The sequence below is a fragment of the Oryctolagus cuniculus genome, chromosome 5 (assembly GCF_051225735.1).
Source record: "Oryctolagus cuniculus isolate XC-2025 breed Fujian yellow rabbit chromosome 5, ASM5122573v1, whole genome shotgun sequence".
Classification (NCBI taxonomy): domain Eukaryota; kingdom Metazoa; phylum Chordata; class Mammalia; order Lagomorpha; family Leporidae; genus Oryctolagus; species Oryctolagus cuniculus.
In genome coordinates this window covers 142,104,011-142,127,165 of record NC_142871.1, presented here as the reverse complement: position 1 = coordinate 142,127,165, position 23,155 = coordinate 142,104,011, and the positions used below count along the sequence as shown (strand labels likewise).

Genomic DNA, 23,155 nt, shown 5'->3' with positions numbered 1-23,155 from the left:
TGTATTTTTCTATTAATTCAGTTCATAATTTTATTGTTTAAAAAACAAACAATATACACCTTGATGTTTTAGACATAACCATTTGATAAGAAGAGGAAATCAAAGGGATACAAATTAAAAAGTGGGAATTCAGATTATTGCTATTTGAAAATGACATTGTTCCCAATATAGGGAAGCCAAAAGAGTCCCCTAGTAGATGATTAGAATTCATAAAAAAACTTTGTTAAAGTAGCAGAATATAATATTAACACACAAAAGTCAATAGCCTTTCTATACACAGACATCGCCATGGGCAAACATCTAAACAGAAAGATTTCCAATAAACAACCTAAGTATCCATCTCAAGAGTCCTAGAAAACAAGAATAAGCCAAATACAAGATGAAATTATAGCATAGGTCATAAATGGAATGTTAACATTAAAGATAAGCAAAATAAAGATTGTATTTTTAATAGAAGAAACAATCCTTTCACTAGGTTATAAAAACTAGGTTCAAGTAAATAAAATCAAAGAAGGGGAAACTACAATGCATATCACAGATATAATAGGCATCACTACTTTACATTAACAAGGATAAATGAAAAAATTAAAAAAATTGTTTATTAGTGGATACATATAACCTACCAAAACTGAGCCAGGTAGATATAACATATCTGAGAATCCAGATCTCCCATGGGGTTGCAGCTTTGGGTGATGATCATTGTGAATGTTGTTCTTTAGCTGCAGCCAACATGTTCTCCATGCAGAATGTTGGTCATAGAGGAAGCCACCTGCTAGCAGGAGGTAGGAAGTACACAGTGACCTTACTTTCTACTTGCTGTTGCTGCCAATCTACAAATGCCCTTTAGAAGAAGCCTATTGGCAAGCCAGTGGTGGTTACAAGAGAGCAGAATAGGGAGGGAGCTTATTTCTCTAGCCCATGGGAAAATAGTTTTAAAAAAGTGGTAGCCTTGGGGAAGAGTTGTGAAAAAAAGGCACAGGAAACTCTACTACTTGGAGGGCATGGGCACCCAGGGCTCAGGACTCCAATATCCAAGAGCCTATGCACCATCGCTGCAAAGTGAGGTGAGACAAGACAGCAGTAGCCTGAGACTCTGGTGACAAAGCAGAAGGAAGACCCTAGAGGAAGTGAAGTTTGAAGCTATGTGAGGGAAAGTGCACCAGCCTAACTAGAGGAGAGGAAAAAAAAGAGGGTATGAACACATTTCTCTCTGATCACCTTACAAAGCCATACAAGCCAATAGAGCAGGCGCCAATTTGGACATACATAACAGCTGCACCAGCTCATTTCTGTGCCCGGCAATCAGCTGAATGGAGATTCCTGACTCCAGTGGGGAGAAATAACAGAAGGTTAGGAGCTTGTGAATGTGTGAAGCTTCAGAACCGGGACTGTGGAAAAAAATGAGTGTGTGTGTGTGTGTGTGTGTGTGTGTGTGGAAGAACTCATGGTGTGGATGGGACTTTGAGCAGTCTCAGTGGGACACCACAAGCTCCAGAAGTCCTGGACACCTGGTGAGAGTCATTGCTGGAAAATCTTAACTTATACTGAGGATTGCACAGATCCTTTGTGCGGTCCTTGGGACAGAGCAGAGGAATATTATATCCACTTTGGCTAGTGCTCAGGCACTGGACTCCTTCAAGGAGAAGAGCTCAGCTGAGCAGAAATAATTGCCTTCTGATTAAAAAAAAGAGAGTGAAGATTTACCATGTCAAACCTGAGAGTATCAACTTAGGCATGCCCTTAACTCTAGAGAACTGAACAGAGCTCTCTGGCTACATCCACTACAAGCCTCTAGACATTCACTGAAAGCAGACATTCCACTTATCTATAGAGTCATAGTACAATGATAAAAGCTGCCAAAGTGGGGGAAAAAGTAGAAGAAACCAACGAGTACCTCCACAAATGCTGAACAACAAATGCAATAACCCAAGAGACAAGAATAAGGAAGACAATATCATGCTCCCAAAAGAACAGAACACTTCAATACAAGATTATGAAGATGATGAGATAGAAGAACTGCAAGAAATAGAATTCCAAAAATTGATGATAAGATTATACAGAAGTAATCAAAAGCAAAGGCATGGACTACTAAAATCCATGGAGAACATGGAAGAAAATCTCTCATGAAATTAAAATCTTTTTTTTAATTTTTTTATTTAGTTAATATGAATTACCAAAGTACAGATTATGCATTACATAGGCTTCCCCCCATAATTTCCCTCCCACTCACACCCCACGCATCACCTGCTCCCTCTCCCATTCCATTCACATCAAGATTCATTTTCAATTATCTTTATATACAGAAGATCGATTCAGTATATATTAAGTAAAGATTTCATCAGTTTACACCCACACAGAAACACAAAGTGTAAAAATACAGTTTCAGTACTAGTTATAGCATTACTTCACATTGGACAGCACACTAAGGACAGATCCCACATGAGAAGTAAGTACACAGTGACTCCTGTTGTTGGCTTAACAATTTGATACTCCTGTTTATGGCATCAGTAATCTCCCTAGGCTCTAGTCATGAGTTGCCAAGGCTATGGAAGCATTTTGGGTTCACCGACTTCGATCTTATTCTGACAGGGTCATAGTCAAAGTGGAAGTTCTCTCCTCCCTTCAGAGAAAGGTACCTCCTTCTTTGATGGCCCCAATCTTTCCACTGGGATCTCACTCAAGCAGATCTTTCATTTAGGTCTTCCTTTTTGCCAGAGTGTCTTGGCTTTCCATGCCTAAAATACTCTCATGGGCTCTTCAGCCAGGTCCGAATGCCTTAAGGGCTAATTCTGAGGCCAGAGTGCTGTTTAGGTCATCTGCCATTCTATGAGTCTGCTTTGTATCCTGCTTCTCATGTTGGATCATTCACTCCCTTTTTGATTCTGTCAGCTAGTATTAGCAGACACTACTCTTGTTTATGTGATCCCTTTGACTCTTCGACCTATCAGTGTGATCAATTGTGAACTGAAGTTGATCACTGGGACTAGTGAGATGGCATTGGTACATGCCACCTTGATGGGATTGAATTGGAATCCTGTGGCACATTTCTAACTCCAACATTTGGGGAAAGTCCAATTGAGCATGTCCCAAATTGTACATCTCCTCCCTCTCTTATTCCCAGTCTTATATTTAACAAGGATCACTTTTCAGTTAAAATTTAAATACCTAAGAATAATTGTGTGTTAATTACAGAGTTCAACCAGTAGTACTAGAACAAAAAATATTAAAATGGATAATGTATTACATTGTACATCAACAGTCAGGACAAGAGCTGATCAAGTCACTGTTTCTCATAGTGTCCATTTCACTTCAACAGGTTTCCTCTTTGGTGCTCAGTTAGTTGTCGCCGATCAGGGAGAACATATGATATTTGTCCCTTTGGGCCTGGCTTAATTCACTCAGCATAATGTTTTCCAGACTCCTCCATCTTGTTGCAAATGACCGGATTTCGTTGTTTTTGACTCCTGGATAGTATTCTATAGAGTACATGTCCCATAATTTCTTCATCCAGTCTACTGTTGATGGGCATTTGTGTTGGTTCCAGGTCTTAGCTATTGTGAATTGAGTTGCAATAAACATTAATGTGCAGACAGCTTTTTTGTTTGCCTATTTAATTTATAAGGAGGAATAAAAATGAAATTAAAAAACTCAATAGAACATGAAATCGAGATATTGACGAGAAAACAAAATGAAAATGAAGAATTCAACAGAACAAATAAAAAATGCACTTGAGAACCTTAAAATCCAAATCAGGCAGAAGAGAGAATATCAGACTTAGAAGACAGAGCACAGAAAAGTATACAGTCTAGCTAAAGTCTGCAAGAGAAAATTAGAAATCTAAAACATATTGCTGAGAATCTATAGGATACAATATATAAAAAACAAGATTTTGGGTTCTAGTAGTTTCTGAAGTTATATATATAGAGAGAAAGTGTTAGAAGGCCTTTTTTAAACAAAATACTAGCGAACTTCCAACAGACATGACCAGAAAAGATCATCAACACAACACATTGTAATCAAACTCACCACAGTGAAGCATAGGAAAAAGATTGTAAAATGTGCAAAAGAGAAATGCCTCCTTACTTTCAAGGATCTCCAATTAGATTCACATCAGACTTCTAATCAGAAAGCCTGCAAGCTGGGAGAGAATGGTGAGATATAGCCCAAGACTTAGAGAAAATACAGTCATCCTATTAAATTATACCCTGCAAAGGTCTCATTTGGGAATAAATATGAAATAAAAGCCTTTCATAACAAACAGAATGAATTTGTCACCACTCATCCATCCCTGCAAAGGATGCTGAAGATGTTTTACAAGCAGAAACACAGAAACACAGTCATCAACAGAAAGAGGGTAAAGGAAGAAAACTTTGCAGTAAGGGATCACAGGAAGTTCAAACTATATATTAGAAATATCTTAGGGAACATGGCAGGGCAAAGTCACTACTTATCAGTAGCTGCACTGAAAGTAAATGGTCTCAACACTCTAGAGATCCCAGTGGAAAGAACAAGTCATCAAAGAAGGAGGTACCTTTCTCTGAAGGGAGGAGAGAACTTCCGCTTTGACTATGACCTTGTCTAAATATGATCAGAGTCGGAAAACTGAAAAAGCCTTCATAGCCTTGGCAACTCGTGACAAGAGCCTAGGGTGATTACTAAAGCCATGAACAACAATTGCAATTTGTTAAGTCAACAACAGAAGTCACTGTGTACTTACTCGTCATGTAGGATCTCTGTCCTAAATGTGCTGTACATTTTGATTTAATGCTGTAACTAGTGCTCAAACAGTATTTTACACATTGTATTTCTGTGTGGGTGTAAACTGTTGAAATCTTTACTTAATATATGCTAAATTGATCTTCTGCATATAAAGATAATTGAAAAGTGAAGCTTGATGTGAATGGAAGGGGAGAGGGAGTGGGAGAGAGGAGGGTTGCAGGTGTGAGGAAAGTTATGGGGGGGAACCATTGTAATCCATAAGCTGTACTTCAGAAATTTATATTCATTAAATAAAAGTTTAAAATAAAAGACACAGACTGGCTGAAAGGATTAAAAAACAAAACCCATCTGTTTGCTGCTTACAAGAAACACATCTTTCCAACAGAGATGCATGCAGACTGAAAGTGAAAGGTTGTAAAAAGATATCCCATGCCAAAAGAAACCAAAAAAGAGCTCATGTAGCCACATTAATATCAGAAAAAACAGACTTTAGCACAAAAATGTTAAGAGAGACAAAGAGAGGCACTATATAATGATTAAGGTATCAGTTCAACAGGAAGATGTAACTATTATAAATGTATATGCACCTAATTACAGGGCACCAGTTTATTTAAAAGATGTGTTAAGGAACTTAAAGGGAGACTTAGACTCCAATAATAGTGGGGGGCTTCAATGCTCCACTTTTAGCAATGGACAGATCAACCAGAAAGAAATCAACAAGGAAACAGCAGATTTAATTCACACTAGAGAACAAACAGATCTAAGAGATATGTACAGAAATATACATCCTAATGTTACAGAATACACATTCTTCTCACTAGTGCATGGGACTTTCTCTAGGATAGACCACATATTAGGCCAAAAAGCAAGTCTCAGCAAATTTAAAACAAATCAAAATCATACCATACATCTCAGACCACAATGGAATGAAGCTGGAAATCAGCAACTCGGGATTCTCTAGAGCATAAGTAAACACATGGAGAATGTCAGCATGCTCCTGAATGAACACTGGGTCATAGAAGAAATCAAAAGAGAAATCAAAAACTCCCAGGAAGCAAATGAAGATAACAACACAACATATCAAAACATATGGGATACAGCAAAAGCAGTGTTAAGAGGAAAGTTTATAGCAATAGGTGCCTACATCAAGAAATTGGAAAGGCACCAAATAAATGAGCTATCAATGCATCTCAAAGATCTAGAAAAACTACAGCAAACCAAACCCAAAACTAGTAGGACAAAGAAATAACTAACATTAGAGAGAAAATCAACAAAATTGAATCCAAAAAAATTAGAAAAGAGAAGCAAAATGTTGAAAGGATTTTTTGAAAAAAAAAAAAAACAAACTAAATTGACTCACCATTGGCCCAACTAACCAAATAAAGGAGAGAGAAGACACAAATCAATAAAATTAGACATGAAAAGGAAATGTAACAACAGACACCACAGAAATAACAAGAGTCATTATAAATTACTACAAAGAGTTGTATGCCAGCAATCAGGGAAATCTGTCAGAAATGGATAGATTCCTGCACATATACGACCTACAAAAATTGAAGCAAGAAACATAGATAACCAAAAAAGACCCATAACAAAGTCAGAATTTGAATCAGTAATAAAGGCCCTCCCAACAGAGAAAAGCCCAGGACAAGAGAGATTCACTGCTGAATTCTATCAGACATTTACAGAAGAAATAACACCAATTCTTCTCAAGCTATTCAAAACAATTGAAAGAGAGGGACTCCTCCCAAATTCTTTCTACAAAGCCAGTATCACTTAATTCCTAAACCTGAAAAAGATGTAGCAGAGAAAGAGAATTACACACCAATTTCTCTAAAGAACATACAAAAAATACTCAACAAAATTCAAGCCAAAATAATCCAACAACAAATTAGAAAGATCACCCAACCCGACCAAGTGGGATTTATCCTTGTATGCAGGGATTCATTCAACATTTACAAATCAATCAATGTAGTACACCACATTAACAAACTGCAGAAAAAAAATCATATATTATCTCAATAGATGCAGAGAATGCATTTGATAAATTACAAAACCATTTCATGATGAAAACTCTAACCAAATTGTGTATAGAAGGAACATCCCTCAACACAATTAAGGCAATTTATGAAAAACCCGCGGCCAGCAACCTATTGAATGGGGAATAGTTGGCAGCATTTCCACTGAGATCCAGTTCCAGACAGGGATGCCAAATCTCACCAATGCTATTCAATATAGCACCAGAAGTTCTAGCCAAACCATTAGTCAAGAAAAAGAAATTGAAAGGGGTACAAAAAGGGAAGGAAAATGTCAAACTATCCATCTTTGTAGACAACGTGACTCTTTATTTAAGGGATCCAAAGAACTCCACTAAGAGACTATTGGAACTCATAGACGAATTTGGCAAAGTAGGAGGATATAAAATCAATACATAAAAATCAACAGCCTTTGTATACAGACACTGCCAGAACTGAGAAATAACTTCTAAGGTCAATCCCATTCACAACAGCTACCAGAAAAAACCAAATACCTTGGAAAAAACTTAACCAAGGATGTCAAATATTTCTATAATGGGAATTACAAAATCTTAAAGAACTAGAAGAGGATACCCAAAAATGGAAAAATATTCCATGCTCACTAATTGGAAGAATCAATATCATCAAAATGTCCATTCTTCCAAAAGCAATTTACAGATTCAATGTGATACCAATGAAAATATCAAACGCATTCTTATCAGACCTAAGAAAAAATGATGCTGATATTCATATAGAAACATATATTGAAGCACAGGAAACCTCAAATAGATAAATGAGTCTTATACAACAAAAACAGAGCTGGAGGCATCAGAATACCAGATTTCAAGACATACTACAGGGCAATTCTAATCAAAACAGCATGGTACTGTACAGAAATAGATGGATAGGCAATAGAACAGAACAGTAGTAACACCAGAAATCAATCCAAACATCTACAACTGATTTATATTTGATCAAGAGCTAAAACCAATTCCTGGAGCAAGGAGAGTCTTTTAAACAAATATTGTTGGGAAAACAGGATTTCCACATGCAGAAGTATGAAGCAAGATACCTATGTTACACCTTACACAAAAATCCACTCAACATGGATTAAAGAACTAAATCTATGACCCAACACCATAAAATTATTACAGAACATTGGAGAAAGTCTGCAAGATATAGGCACAGGCAAGACTTCTTGGGAAAAAAACCTCCAGTGGCATAGGCAGTCAAAGCCAAAATTAACAACAGGGATTACATCAAATTGAAAAGTTTCTGTACTGCAAAAAACAAAAAGTCAGCAAAGTGAAGAGGCAACTGAAATAATGGGAGAAAATCTTTGCAAATTATGCAACTGATAAAGGATTAATAACCAAAATCTGGCAGGTGCCAGAACTCACTTGGCTAATCTTACGCCTGTGGAGCTGGCACCCTGGGTTATAGTCCCAGTTGGGGTGCTGGGTACTGTCCCAGTTGCTCCTCTTCCAGTCCAGCTCCCTGCTGTGGCCTGGGAAGGCAGTGAAGGATGTCCCAAGTGGTTGGGCCCTGCACCCACATGGGGGACCAGGAGGAAGCATCTGGCTCCTTGCTTTGGATTGGCGCAGTGCACCAGTGTAGCAGCCATTTGGGGGGTGAACCCACGGAAAAGGAAGACTTTTCTCTCTGTCTCTCTCTCTCCCACTGTCTAACTCTGCCTGTAAAAAAAAATAACCAGAATCTACAAAGAGATCAAGAAACTCCACAACAGCAAAACAAACAACCCACTTAAGAGATGGGCCAAGAGCCTAAATAGACATTTTTCAAGAGGAAATCCAAATGGCCAACAGACACATGAAAAAATGTTCAGGATCACTAGCCATCAGGGAAATGCAAATCAAAACCACAATGAGGTTGCACCTCACTCCAGTTAGAATTGCTTTCACACAGAAATCAACTAACAACAGATGATGGTGAGGATGTGGGGGCAAAGGCACAATAACCCACTGTTGGTGGGAATGCAGACTGGTAAAGCCACTATGGATACAGTTTGGAGATACCTCAGTGTGGGGAGCAACTCGGACTAGACTAAGTTACTGGAATTAAGACTTATTCTATGCATCTGCTCTCCCACAATATGGCGCTGGGAGAGGAGAAAACAGCTTCTACACAGCTGCCTCCAGTTCAGCCAATAAACTGTAGGACTTGCTCCTGATTGGAGGAGAGCAGCGTACTCGGTGTGTGGACAGCCGAGTTGGGATTGGCAGAGGAGGACTATAAAGGAGGAGAGAGACGGCATGCACCAGGAACATCTAAGGGGAACATCTAAGGGGAACGCCTGTGCAGCCCCCGAGAGAGCCGGCCGGCGGTGTGCCGCTCCCCTGCGGAAGTGGGGAAAGTGGCCAGGGGGAACCGCCCTTCCACGGAGGTGGGAGGGACGGCAGCCAACCCGGGAAGAACCAGCAGCAAACCCGGGGAGGGCCAAGCAGACGAAAGAACAGCGCAGGGTCCTGTGTCGTTCCTCCACGAAGAGGGGGAGCGAAACCTCAGAAATCTGAATGTATCCCTACCACATGACCCAGCAATTCCATTCTTTGGAATTTACCCAAGGAGAATTAAATTGGCAAATAAAAGAGCTGTTTACACCTCGGTGTTTATTGCAGCACAATTCAGAATGGCTAAGACATGGAATCAACCTAAATGCCCATCAACAGAAGACTGGATAAAGAAATTAAGTGATATGTATTCTACAGAATACTACACAGTGGTAAAAGAAATGAAATCTGGTCATTTGCAACAAGATGGAGGAATCTGGAAAACATCATACTGAGTGAAATAAGCCAGTTCCAAAGGGACAAATATCATATGTTCTCCCTGATATGTGACAACTGAGCCTCTAAAAGGAAAACTGTAGAAGTGAAACTGACACTATGAGAAGCAATGACTTGATCAGCCCTTGTGATGACTGTCAAGGAACAGCTTACTATTTGATTCATTTTAGTATTTTCTTTTTCTACTTAATACCATTGGTTGAGCTTTTTACTTAACACAGAATTATTCTTAGGTGTTTAAATCAAATTGAAATAAAAAATAAGAGTTGGAATAAGAGATGGAGGGGATATACAGTTTGGCACATGCTCCCAGGTATTTACCCCTAAGGGGAAAGCTTAGAACTTGCCATGGGACTCAAAATACTAAAAATTGGCATGTACCTATGCCACCTTACTAATTAAAGTGATCAGTTTAAGTCCATAACTCATCATAAAGAGGATTAAGTGTCAAGGGAGCACACAAATAAGACCAGTGTCTGCTAATAATTGCAGAATTAAAAAGGAGAGAACAATCCAGGATGGGAAGCAGGTCACAGAGCAGACTCTTAGAATGACAAAAGCCGTAAACAGAACTCTGGCCTCAGAATCACACCTTAAGGCATTTGGATTTGGCTAAAAAGCACATGAGAGTAGTTCAGGCATGGAAACACAGGACATTGTGGCAAAAATGACCTTAAAGAAAGACCTCTGTGAGTGAGATTCCAGCAGAAAGAAGCGGACATTAAGGAATGAGGTACCATTCTCTGAAGGGAGGAGAGAACTTCCAGTTTGATTATGACCTTGTATAAATAATGTTGGACTTTGTGAACTCAAGAGGCTTCCATAGCCTTGGCAGCTCATGAAAAGAGCCTCAGATGATTACTGACATCATAAATAAAAGTCTGAACTGTTAAATCGTCAACAGGAGTCACTGTGCACTTGCTCCCTATATTGGGACCTATGTACATAATGTTTTTTTACTATGAGAATTAACACTATCACTAGTTCTCAAACCATGCTTTATACTTTGTCTTTCTGTTTGGGTGCAACCTGTTGGAATCTTTACTTAGTATAGAGTTGATCTTCTGTATATAAAGATATTTTAAATGAATCTTAATGAAGAATGGGATAGGAGAGGGAGTAGGAGATGGGATGGTTTGTGGGTGGAAGGGTGGTTATAGAGCAAAGAGTCACTATAATCCAAAAGTTGTACTTTTGAAATTTATATTGATGAAATAAAAGTTTTCTATCATTATAACATATCTGAATAGAGCAATACTGAGGAAGAACATTAAGTCAGGAATAATGTGTCCAAATGAAAGATCAGCAACAAATATCTTCATTAATAAAATCTACAAAATTAAAAAAATATAACACCAATCTTTTGAAAAGTTAGAGAGGTAACTTTTCCAAACGCATCATATGAGGCCAGCTGGTAAAGCCATTATGTAATTCTGTTTGGAGATTCCTCAGAAACCTGAATATAACCCTACCATACAACCCAGCCATCCCATTCCTTGGAATTTACCCAAAGGAAATTAAGTTGGCAAATAAATGAGCTGTCTATATCTTAATGTGTATTGCAGCTCAATTCACAATAGCTAAGACCTGGAATCAACCTAAAAGCCCATCAACAAAAGACTGGATAAAGAAATTATGGGATATGCACTCTATAGAATACTATACAGCAGTAAAAAATGAAATCTGTTCATTTGCAACAAAATGGAAGAATCTAGAATACATCATGCTGAGTGAAATAAGCCAGTCCCAAAGGGACAAAGATCATATGTTCTTGATCAGTGACACCTGACTGAGCACCTAAGGGGAAACCTGTTGAAGTGACATGTACACTATGAGAAAAAAATGACTTGATCAGTCCTTGTCCTGACTGTTGAAGAACAACTTACTATTTTGTTCCTTTTGTATTTTTTGGTCTACTTAATGCCATTGGTTGAACTCATTAATTAACATGCAATTATTCTTAGGTGTCTAAATTTAACTGAAAAGTGATCTCTGTTAAATATAAGAGTGGGAATAAGAGAGGGGGGAGATGTTCAGGATGGCCCATGCTCATCAGACATACCCCTAGTGGTAGAGTTAGAAACATGCCAGGGGATTCCAATTCAATCCCATTAAGGTGGCATGTACCAATGCCAGCTCACTAGTCAAAGTGATCAGTTTCAATTCATAATTGATCATAATGATAGGATTGAGAGTCAAAGGGATCACCTAAACAAGACTAGTATCTGCTAATACTAACTGATAGAATTAAAAAGGAGAGAACAACCCAAGATGGGAAGTGACTCATAGAATGGCAGCTGTTCTAAACAGCACTCTGGCCTCAGAATCAGCCCTTAAGGTTTTAGATATGGCTAAAAAGCTCATGAGAGTATTTCAGGCATGGAAAGCCAAGACACTCTGGCAAAAAAAGACCTAAATGAAAGATCTCTGAGTGAGATCCCAGTGGAAAGAACGGGCCATCAAAGAAGGAGGTACCTTTCTCTGAAGGGAGGAGAGAACTTCCACTTTCACTATGGCCTTGACTAAATAAGATCAGAGGTGGTGAACTCAAGAGGCTTCCATAGTCTTGACAGCTCATGACAAGAGCCTTGGGTGATTACTGACGTCATAAATTAGATTGTCAATTGTTAAGTCAACAACAGGAGTCACTCTGTCCTTAATGTATTGTACTATGTGAATTAATGGTAAAACTACTATTAAAACAGTACTCTATACTTTGTGTTTCTGTGTATGTGCAAACTGTTGAAATCTTTCCTTAGCATATACTAAATTGATCTTCTGGATATAAAAATAATTGAAAATGAATCTTGATGTGAATGGGATGGGAGAGGGAGTGGGAGACGGGAGGGCTGTGCGTGAGAAGGAGGTTACATGCGGGGGGAAGCCGCTATAATTCAAAAGTTGTACTTTGGACATTTATATTTATGAAATAAAAGTTAAAAAAATAAATAAATAAACTTAAGTTTAATTAAGGGAATTATAAAAAGTTTTCTATAATTATAATAACACCTCTGGATAGAGCTATACTGAGAAAGAACATTAAATGAGGAATAATGCATTCAAACGAAAGATCAGCAACAAACGTCTTCATTGCTAAAATCGACAAAATTAAAAAGAAATAACACCAATTTTTTGAAAAGTGTTATACAAATTGTTAGGGAGGTAACTTTTCCAAACTCATTATATGAGGTCAGTTTTTCCTAAAGTGACCTCATAGATGCAAGATCTCAGTTTATCTCTGATTCTCTTTTTTCAAATAAAAACTTACAAAGCAGAGTCCCTGCTGAATATAATGCAACACTGTCATCCTAATAGAATTTATATTAGAATATAGGTGCAAAGTTTGATAGTAATTGAATCCAGTTTGGAATGCAAACAAATAAATAAATAAAATGGTCAGATATAATAATCAAGTCAGATGTAATATAGGAACAAGGAAAATGTGAATGTAATTCATAATTCCAATAATTCACATCAATCAAGAATAAACATCAGTATAATAAACTAGATGCAGAAAACATTTTGTATAAAAGTATACATTCACTTATGAGAAGTAAATTGAGCAGAACCCTTATAGATTGTATATGCTTCAATTACAAAACCCTTGCATTTCAGGAACCTGAGCCAGAGTCTATTGAATGCCAACAAAATGAAAGCATTTACCCTATAATTGGAACCATAAAATGATGCACATTTTTTACTTTTATATTCAATACTGCAATGTAAGGTCTAGGCAAAACAAAAAGAAAAGGGAAGGGAATAAAAGACACAGATATAGAAAAGAAGAAATTGAAATTATTTATTTTTCCAGATGATTTTATTCTATTTATATGGAAATGCAACGAGTTCAACAACAGGCCACCTGAACTGGTAAATGACTGGTAGATTTGTAGGATACAAAGTAAGCACAAAAAATCAGAATAAGTTTTATATACCTATACTATTGTGAACCCACTGAAAAAATAAATTAAAGAAGAAATTAAATTCACAATAAGAAATAAAATACCCTGGATAAATTTGACTTGTGATGTAAAATGCCTCTACAGCAACAATTCTAATGCCATGAGAAAGAATCTGAGATCAAAAAGACTGCTCATATTCACAGATTGAAATACTTTCTAATATTTCCATATTATCCAAGTTAATTTACAGATACAATATGCTTTCCATCAAAATCAATGGAATTCATCATGTATCTAGAAAAATAAACCTAAACCTCCTATCTTCACATATATTAAAAAATGTTCCACATAGAAAAGTAACTCTTGAGAAACAGAACATGTCTGGGGTCACAACAAATGCGTTCAATACATACCATAGATGTATGGTAAACCCTGGCATAAAAACTGATGAATAGACCAGTGTAAGAGGATAGAGGCTCCCAAAAAGAAATACAGATACATGCAGACAATGGATCTTTTACAAAGCTAACAAAAATACACTGGAAAAGGTATAGTCTATTCAGTAAATTGTCCAGAGGCAACGGGATATCCATATGAATGTGACTAAACCCAGATGGCCACCCCTCTTTTCCTATACAAAGTCAACTGAAAGTGAGTCATGGATGTAAATGTAAGAACTGAAACTTACAAAATATAGAGAAACTATAAGACATTGACATAAGCAATGGCTTCTTGATAAGATACCCTAAGAACAGGTAATAAAAAGCTAATAGAGAAACCTTATATCAAACTAAGAAGATAATTCACAACAAAGAAGACAACCATCAGAGTGAAGATAAAACCCCTCTTAACTCCTATAAAACCAGCATCACTTTAATTCTAAAACCAGGTATATGTACAAAGCAAACTAAGACCAATGTATTTGATAAATACAGGTGCAAAAAATCCTCAAAATACTTGCTAATCAAACATAACAACACATTAGAAATGTAATTCACCCAGACCAAGTGGGAATGCACTAGATAAAATATGTCCTTGATAAAAACCTTAAACTGGGAATAGAAGGAATATTCATGAACACATTCAAGGTAGTTTATGACAAACACAGAGCCACCATCAAATTGTGGGGGTAAATTGGAAGCATTTCCACTAAGATCTACAAGGATGCTCACCCCATAATTGCTATTCAATATAGTTCTAGAAGGCTTACTGAGAGCCACCAGTAAGCAAAATCCAAGCAAAGGGATACAAATTGGAAAGGTTGAAGTCAAATGATTACTGTTGATAGAAGATATGGTTTTATATATAGGGAAGCCAAAAGACTCCACCAAGAGACTACTGGAACTCAAGAGAGTTTTGTAAATTTGCAAGATAAAATCAATACACAAAATTCAATAGCGTTTGTATAAAAAGGCAATGCTATGGCTGAGAAAGGACATGCAAGATCAGTTCATTTCACAATAGCCAAACAAATTGGTATAAATTTAAATAAAGAGGTCAAATATCTCTACAATGATAATTACAAAACATTTTTAAAATAAATAGGAGAACATAAAAGTGGAAATATCTGTCATGTTCATGGATTAGAAGGATTAATAGAATCAAAATGTCCATACTACTGAAAGCAATTTACATGTTCAATATGATCCCAATCAAAATAGTAATGACATTCTTCTGAAAAAATGATAGAAAAAGTGATGCTAAAATTCATATGGAAGCCCAAGAGATCCTGAATAGCTAGAGCAAACTTAAAGAATAAAACAAAGCCAGAGGCATCGCAATATCAGATTTCATGACAACTACAGGTCAGTTATTATCAAAAAAGCCTAATCCTCGCACAAAAATAGACATGTAGACCAATGGACTGGAGTAGAAATTCCAGAAGTGAATACACTCATGTACAACCAACCGATCTTTGACAAAGGAGCCAAGATCAATGCCTGAAAAAAAGGTACTCTTCAACAAATGTTACTGGAAAACTTGGATTCTGCATGTAGAAGTATGAAACAAGACCACCACCTTACAATTTATACAGAAATGAACTATAGATGGATCAATGATATAAAACAATAACCTGATAACATCAAATTACTAGATGAAAATATTGGGAAACTCAGCAAGACATTGGCATACACACGGAATTCTTGTTAAATACCCCAGAATGATAGGCAATCAAAGCACAAATAAACAAATAGGATTGCATTAAGCTAAGATGCTTATGCACTGCAAAGGAATTGCTCAACATAATGTAGAGGCATCCAAGAGAACAGGAGAAAATATTTGCAAATCTTGCAATGGCTAAAGGTCTAATATCCAGAATCTACAAAGAGTTCAAGTAATCCAGAACAACAAACACAACAAAAATCCTGTCAAGCAATGGGCAAAGGACAAAACAGACATTTTTGAAGGATGACATTCAAATGGTCAACAGAAACATTTAAAAATGCTCAGGATCATTAGCCATCAGGAAATGCAAATCAAAAGGATGATGAGGGTGAAACCTCACCCCAATTAGAGTGGTTATCTTTCAAAAATTATAAAACAATAAATGTTAGCAAATAAATGGGTGATAAAATACTATAATCCACTGCTGGCTAAATCGTAAAAGAGTACAACCATTATGGAACACAGTCTGGTGATTTTTCAGTAATCTGAAAATTGTTCTACCGTATACACAGCCATCCCACTCCTAAAACTGTACCCAAATGGAATGAAATCAGCATAAGGAAGACTTGTCTGCACCTTATGTTTATTGCAGATCAATAGCTAAGATCTGACATCAACCTAGAGATTCATCAACTGAATAATGGTTAAAGAAAATGTGGTATATATACACTATGCAAAACTACTCAGCTATATAAATTAATAAGATCTTGTCTTTTACAACAAAATATATGCATATGGAAGCCATTATTCTCAGTCAAATAAGCCAGCACAAAATCAACAAATAAACAAAGCACAAATAAACAAAGCACAAAAATGCAATGTTGAGTTTTGGTTATTGCTTACAATCCTTGTCTATACTCTTGATAAACAGTGATTTTTCTACTTGTTCCATTCAATTCTTTATTTGGTGCAGAGTTAAGCTTGTGATTATAAAATAAATTGAAATTATGCAATTATAGATATAAAAAGAAAAAATAAGAGAGGAAGGAGGACAGAGGGTCCGAGCATGGGCAAGAGGGAGGTTAGGGTGGGAAATATTATGCCCTTAAGCCTGTGTACATGAAATACATGAAATTTGTTCACCTTATATGAATAAAATTATTTTAATACCCCACTAGACTGGGATAAAGTATTTGCCAATTCTGCATTTCATGAAGAACTGAAATTCAGAATACATATGAAACTGCTGAAATTATGCACAAATATATCTAAGAATTGGGGAAGGATCTTCTGTAGAGAAGAAATACCCATGGTCAACAAAAATGGGAAAACATGCAATATAATTATTATATAGGAAAATGCAAATCAAAATACACTAGGTGTCACCTCACTAACAAATGCTAGTGGGGTATGAAGAAAAAAAAACTTTAGTAAGTTATTGGAGCCTGCACTGTTGTGTAGCAATTAAAACTGCCACCTGCGGTGCCAAAACCCCATATGGGGACTTGAGTCCCAGTTGCTCCACTTCTGATCCAGCTCTCTTCTGTGGCCTGGGAAATCAGTGGAAGGTGGCCCAAGTCTTCAGGCCTCTGCTCCCACATGGGAGACCCGGAGGAAGCTTCTGGTTCCTGGCTTTGTTTTGGCCCAGCTCTAGCCATTGCAGCCATTTGGGGAGTGAACCAGTGGATGGAAGATCTCTCTCTGTCTTTCTATCTGTAACTATGACTTGCAAATAAATATTTTAAAATATAAGATATTGATGAGAATGCAAGTTAGCCTGCACATTATGAAGACTTAGTATGGCCATCCCTCAAAAAATGAGAAGGGATAACCCTCTCCAACCATTGTGTATGTATCAGAAGGAAATTCAATCTGCATGCAAAAGAGATTTCTGCTTTCTGTTTTGACTACAGCACTATTCATAGTAGTAAATATTTGGAACCAACCTAGGAATCTACCAATGTGTTACAGGTTTTCCAATCCTAATTCAGTGATTAAAAAGGATTGAAATATTATTTGCTTCAAAATGGGTGGAACTGGAGATCCTTAAGTGAAGTAAGACTGGCATAGGAAGAAATAAATCTCACATGTTCTCTGATATATGGGTTTCTAAAAAATGGTGGATATAAATACAAATGTTTTTAATTAGGATGGGAAGATTCATTACTGAAGATACTGGGTGGTAGGATAACAGATATAGAAACAGAGTTAGAAAGAACGAACCAGTTGCAGTGTTCCATAATATGGTGTTGTGACTTTAGTTCATGATAAGATACGCTGTATAAGAAATTGGAATGGAGGAGCTTGTAGGCCTTAAACACAAAATAAGCAAGGAAAATCCTCATTTTCTAGATTGATTAAATTATGTTGTGTGCGTACTCAAGTGTTGTGCTGTATCCTGTAATAACATACAAGTAGTGTTAATCAAAGAGTGAGAAAAATTTTAAAAATCAGAAATGTCTCTATATTCTATCAATGAACTATCTGCAATATGTGATTAACCAAACTACATCATTTACAAAGCATAAGAAAGTAATAAGGCAATAATCTCCAGTCTTGCTAAGGATTATTTAAATACTCTTAAAATTTAAAAATCAAGGTTGCCTTTCCCATTGAACTTTCTTCTCATCCCTTGCATGACTTTCTGATATTCTATGAATGCCATTGTTACAAGGCTAAACTTGAACCTAAATGGAAGAATAGTTGTAAGGTTTTAATATGTATTTATTTACTTGAAAGGAGGAGGGACAGTAGTGGATAGATCTTCCATCCACTAGTTCACTTGTCAATGTTTGCAAAACCTGGGACTGGTTCCAGTTTAATCTAGGAGCCAGGAACACCTTTTATATTATCTCCATTGTAGGCAGAAGGTACATGAGTACTTAAGACATCATCAAATGCCCCTCAGATACATTTTAGCAAGAATCTGGATTGGAAGTGGGGAATGGCCAGGACCTGAATGAGGAAGATAAATATGAGATGAGGGCATCCCAAGTCGTGGCTTAACTCACTGCTCATGACCCCATCCCTATATACTGTTTCATTCATTCTTAATACTATTGTCAAATTACAGGCATGATGTTCAAATTTGGATCCATGGATTTCAGTTTAAAAAAAGGCTTAGGGCAACTGTTAAGATTAATAAAACTGTATGCCACAATTGAGGACCCAGGTGCATTTCCTGATTCTGATCCTAACTCCAGCTTCCAATTAAAGCAGACCCTGGGAAGTCATGATGATGTCTCAAGACATGTGGTTTGTGCCACCCACATAGAAAACCTGAAGTGAGTTACCTGCTCTCAGGTTTAGATCTGATCCCTCCCTGGAAGATGTGAGCATTTGCAAAGTGAACTTGTGAATAGGAGCTCTTTCTCTCATTCATTGTCTCTTGTTTTCTATCAAGTAAATTAGAAAATAATTCATCAGACATAAAGAGCAACATAGTCTTGGAAGTCATCCAAGTAAAGAAAAGACTGAAAGCAAATGGAGGTATAGCAAAATATTTATATTCTTTATTCCAATGTAACCTAACAGATAATGTTATCATTTTAATAAAAACTTAACAATGAACAGTGTTGTTACAGTTTCTGATCATTAAAAATAATGACAGAAATTATATAAACGATAGGAGTAAAGAGTTGAGAACATTCTTTTATAAGATACCTGAGCTTCCAAAGAAATAGTGTTCCAAACCAATTTTATGTGCTGAATACATTACATTTTTGTCAACTTAAGATACATATGTACAGATTTCAAAAGTAAAATAGAATAAAGATATAAAATGATTAAATAGAAACTATGCAGAAACATGGTCCATTATAACACCATTACATTGAAGCCTGGAAAAGCAATATGCACTTCAGGTTAATCAGGATTTGTGTCAGAAAATTTAAAAGGGTTACACAGTGAGATGAGCAGATCATTTTCTATGAGGATAGTACAGTGTTTCATATCAGTGTTCATAGATAGAGCATCAGAATATTTAAGAAAAATGCTTACAAAACTGCAAGGATTGCCCAGTGTTTATCAGAACAAATAAATACAATGGTATAAATACCCAGCCAGGGGTAATTAATAGTTATCCATATGTCATTGTGCAGATCCATCAGCTAACACTAGATGGAGAAAATAAATAAATAAGGCCACTTCAAGTGTTGAAAAAGCACAAAAATCAGTATATATGGAAGAAAAGATAGACAATCCATTTTAACTATCAATATTTCCTACAGAAGCACAGTCTATACGCAATCTATAACATGACAGCATTTTGCCATAATGTAACAAAAAAGGCCAAGAATTAGCAGATGAGGAACAAAAATCAAGAAACATATTGTCACAAATACCAAACAAAGCTAGCAAAACTCATGGTTTAGAGAAACAGAAAGTAAGCAAACAAAAACATCAAAGAACCAGGGCTTTCCTCTTGGGGGCAGAAGTAGAAGAGATTGGGAAAATACCTGAACTGACCAAGGCCCCTATATTTTCCTGCATATTGGTTCTATGGGTGTTAACATTCTTATTCAAATTTAGCAGAAAACAAAGATGTCAACAATTGTCTTCCTTTCAGCTTTTATTACTGTATATTAGGGATCTATGCAAGAGTATATGTGTCGCACATGAAATCGTGGCACATAATTTCTAAACTGGTGTACTAAGTGCAATTAAAAGGAAACAACCTATTTATCCCACAGTATCAAGGGACACCAAACTCAGGTTCCCAGACTTTGGGGATCACTCTCAGGAGATGCAGACTAAGGGGATTCACTCTCAGGAACGAAGACAAACCTCAGCAGCCAGAACATTTAATTCTGAGAGTTCCACAGTTTTTACTTTTCCCTCCCAACAGTTTGCATTGGCTCCCTCCTCCAAGGTCTTAATTCTCACCAGAAATCAAACACTTGAAATCAGTTTAAGTCTGTGACCTGTGCAGTCATCTTCGTGATCACTAACACCAAATGTGTGTTGTTTGCTTAATATCAAACAACACATCTATAACACCTATGACTTACCAACAGTTCAATTCCGACATCATATAGAGTTAGTAGACATAACGGATTAAGATTTTAGCGTAAACACATCCCAGGCATATACCAATGAAAAGCATGTATTTGATTTTCTGGCTCCAGTCAAAATTATAAAGTTATCCAGAGATCCCCTCTAAAGCTATCTTATTTGCATGAGCTTAGCTATGGCCTGAAATTTGTGTATTAGACAGAATCATAGCCACTCATATTGCCCATGAAATAACTGAGTCTTAAAATCAAAGGTACAGGCATTGAGGAGAAAATAATTTTTTTCTTTCACCAGTCACAAATGAACTCTCAAATTTATAAACCATTTTATAGCCAGCAGAATCTGATCTTCTGAGATATTCTCAAATGCTACAAGCTATCATTTGACTAAACCAAATTTGGATGCATAATGAAAGTACTGTGTGTTCAACAGTTAATTTGATTCTCAGTTCTCACACCAGTTAGGTTGGGGTTGGGGAGTGAAGAATGATTGGCCTTTACAAAGATTTTACTCTCCACACAAGGGTGTGAAGGCATTTAATCCCAATTAGGAGAGATTAATCATTGGGAACAGGCGGGACCCCAATGAAGTGATTAGGCTAAATCAATTCATGTGATTATTGAGTGACTGCTTATTCCCAGGTGTGTGCTGTAGAAACTACTTCATATTTGAACCTCCTGCAATTTCATTATTTGGTCATATGGTCTCTGTGCCACCCAAACCTCTGTCAACAAGATGCCCATCAACAGATACTGCCCTCTGACCTTGGACCCCAACCATGAGACAAATACCATTTCTTTCTAAATTACTGAGTCTGTACTATTCTGTTATTAGCATCAAACAAAACCTGACTCAGAACCTAGGAAGAGCTGTGCTGACAGGACAGAATTGTAAACTACTGACCTCGTTTCTCAACCAAAGGATATCCGATCACATGTGGAAGTTCATTTCTCCATGTGGATTCTGTAACCACCATCAATTTGGAAAGCTGTGAGGCCCCAGGGTTCACACAAACCCTTTTCCTTTGGACACAGGGCAGGACACCAGGGTCCTGGCTACTGGCCCAGCTCACCTCCTGTGACCATAGAATACTGGTCTCTGACACTCACCACTTTCCAGCTTCCAATGAGTCCCAGCATCCTCCTGAGGGCTCCTGAGTGTGGTGAGGGAAGTTCACAGAGCAGCAGTGGGTGAAACACCTGAGGCCTCTCTCAGGAACAAACCCAGAAAGCCTAACATTGGGATGCCAGAAAAGAAGATGCTGTGTGGTTCAGCAGTGTTGCCTTTGAACACCTGATTTTAAAGTCTGCCCTAACAATGAGCATGCATAACATCAGAGAACACACAGCCAATCCAAATGCTCCTAGCAGGAGGGCCGTAGCTTGGGGTTGTGGCAGGTGGGGGCAGAGAGGAACTCTGCTTGATCTCAGGTCTGAAACTGAGGAAGGAAGAAGGCAAAACAAACTCAGGCCCAGAAACAATTTAGGAAATTGCCGCTCAAGAAACCAAAAATCGGCTGAGGCACCCAAAACCATGACAGAAAGCCAGAATTGGAGCAAGCCAACAGCTGTGCCCTGATTGAAAAAGACCATTCCTCCCATGGCCTGAACTCCATATTCCAGCCTCAAATCCAAAGCTCACATCAGAAAATTCATTACAAACCATGATGACTAAGAAAAATATGAAAAAAATCCAAAGAAATCCAAGAGTCCTTAGTGATATTGGGCTTGATCTAGTCACAGGGAAACCGGCTGTTCCCGGATTCATCCACCCCTCCCAGCTGACTGGCTGTGGAATTCTGATTGAGTTAACCTGAAAGTCGCACTCAAACTCGATTTGGAGGGAATTAATATCTGTCCCCTGAGGAAAAGGGTTCCATTCTGGTGGAATAGGAAAAACAATATGCCCTGGGAGTGAGAAACCCTCAAGCAGAGTCCTCATCTTGGAACAGAAGAAAATTTTCTAGTGCTTGTCCCACGTTCCCATGTAAAAAATGAAGAGGTTAGTTAATTGCCATACTTTCTCCCAGCTCATATACACTATTGTTTGATAGTCTGTCTCTCTTTCATGTTCCTGGAATCCTATATGAGGAAAGAAACACTAAATTAGGATAATTAGAGAGTAAATGGGTGTAAATTATCATAATTGTAGCTAGTTGAATCATTTGGAAGCTTTCTGCACTTTTAGAACAAATTTTTAAAACCAAAAATTAACATTAGGGTGCAGACCGCTTTTTTGTTTGCCAATTTAAATTCCATTGGGTAAATTTACCCAAAGGAATTTAAATTGGCAAACAAAAAAGCGGTCTGCACCCTAATGTTTATTGCAGCTCAATTCACAATAGCTAAGACCTGGAACCGACCTAAATGCCCATCAACGGTAGACTGGATAAAGAAATTATGGGATATGTACTCTTTAGAATACTATACCGCAGTAAGAAACAACGAAATCCAGTCATTTGCAACAAAATGGAGGAATCTGGAACACATCATGCTGAGTGAAATAAGCCAGTCCCAAAGGGACAAATACCATATGTTCTCCCTGATCGGTGACGACTGACTGAACACCAAGAGGGAAACCTGTTGGAGTGAGG

At 37.3% G+C, this 23,155-nt stretch overlaps 1 long non-coding RNA gene across 1 annotated transcript in view; it reads right to left on the bottom strand.

Annotated features, from left to right (window-relative positions):
• LOC149126756 (uncharacterized) overlaps positions 1 to 22,146 on the bottom strand; it is a 44,441-nt gene extending 22,295 nt beyond the window's left edge. The window contains exon 1 of the long non-coding RNA XR_016233476.1: positions 21,672 to 22,146. This is a non-coding gene — a long non-coding RNA (uncharacterized LOC149126756). The remainder of the gene's footprint in view (positions 1 to 21,671) is intronic.
• Between the last annotated feature and the right edge of the window lie 1,009 nt (positions 22,147 to 23,155).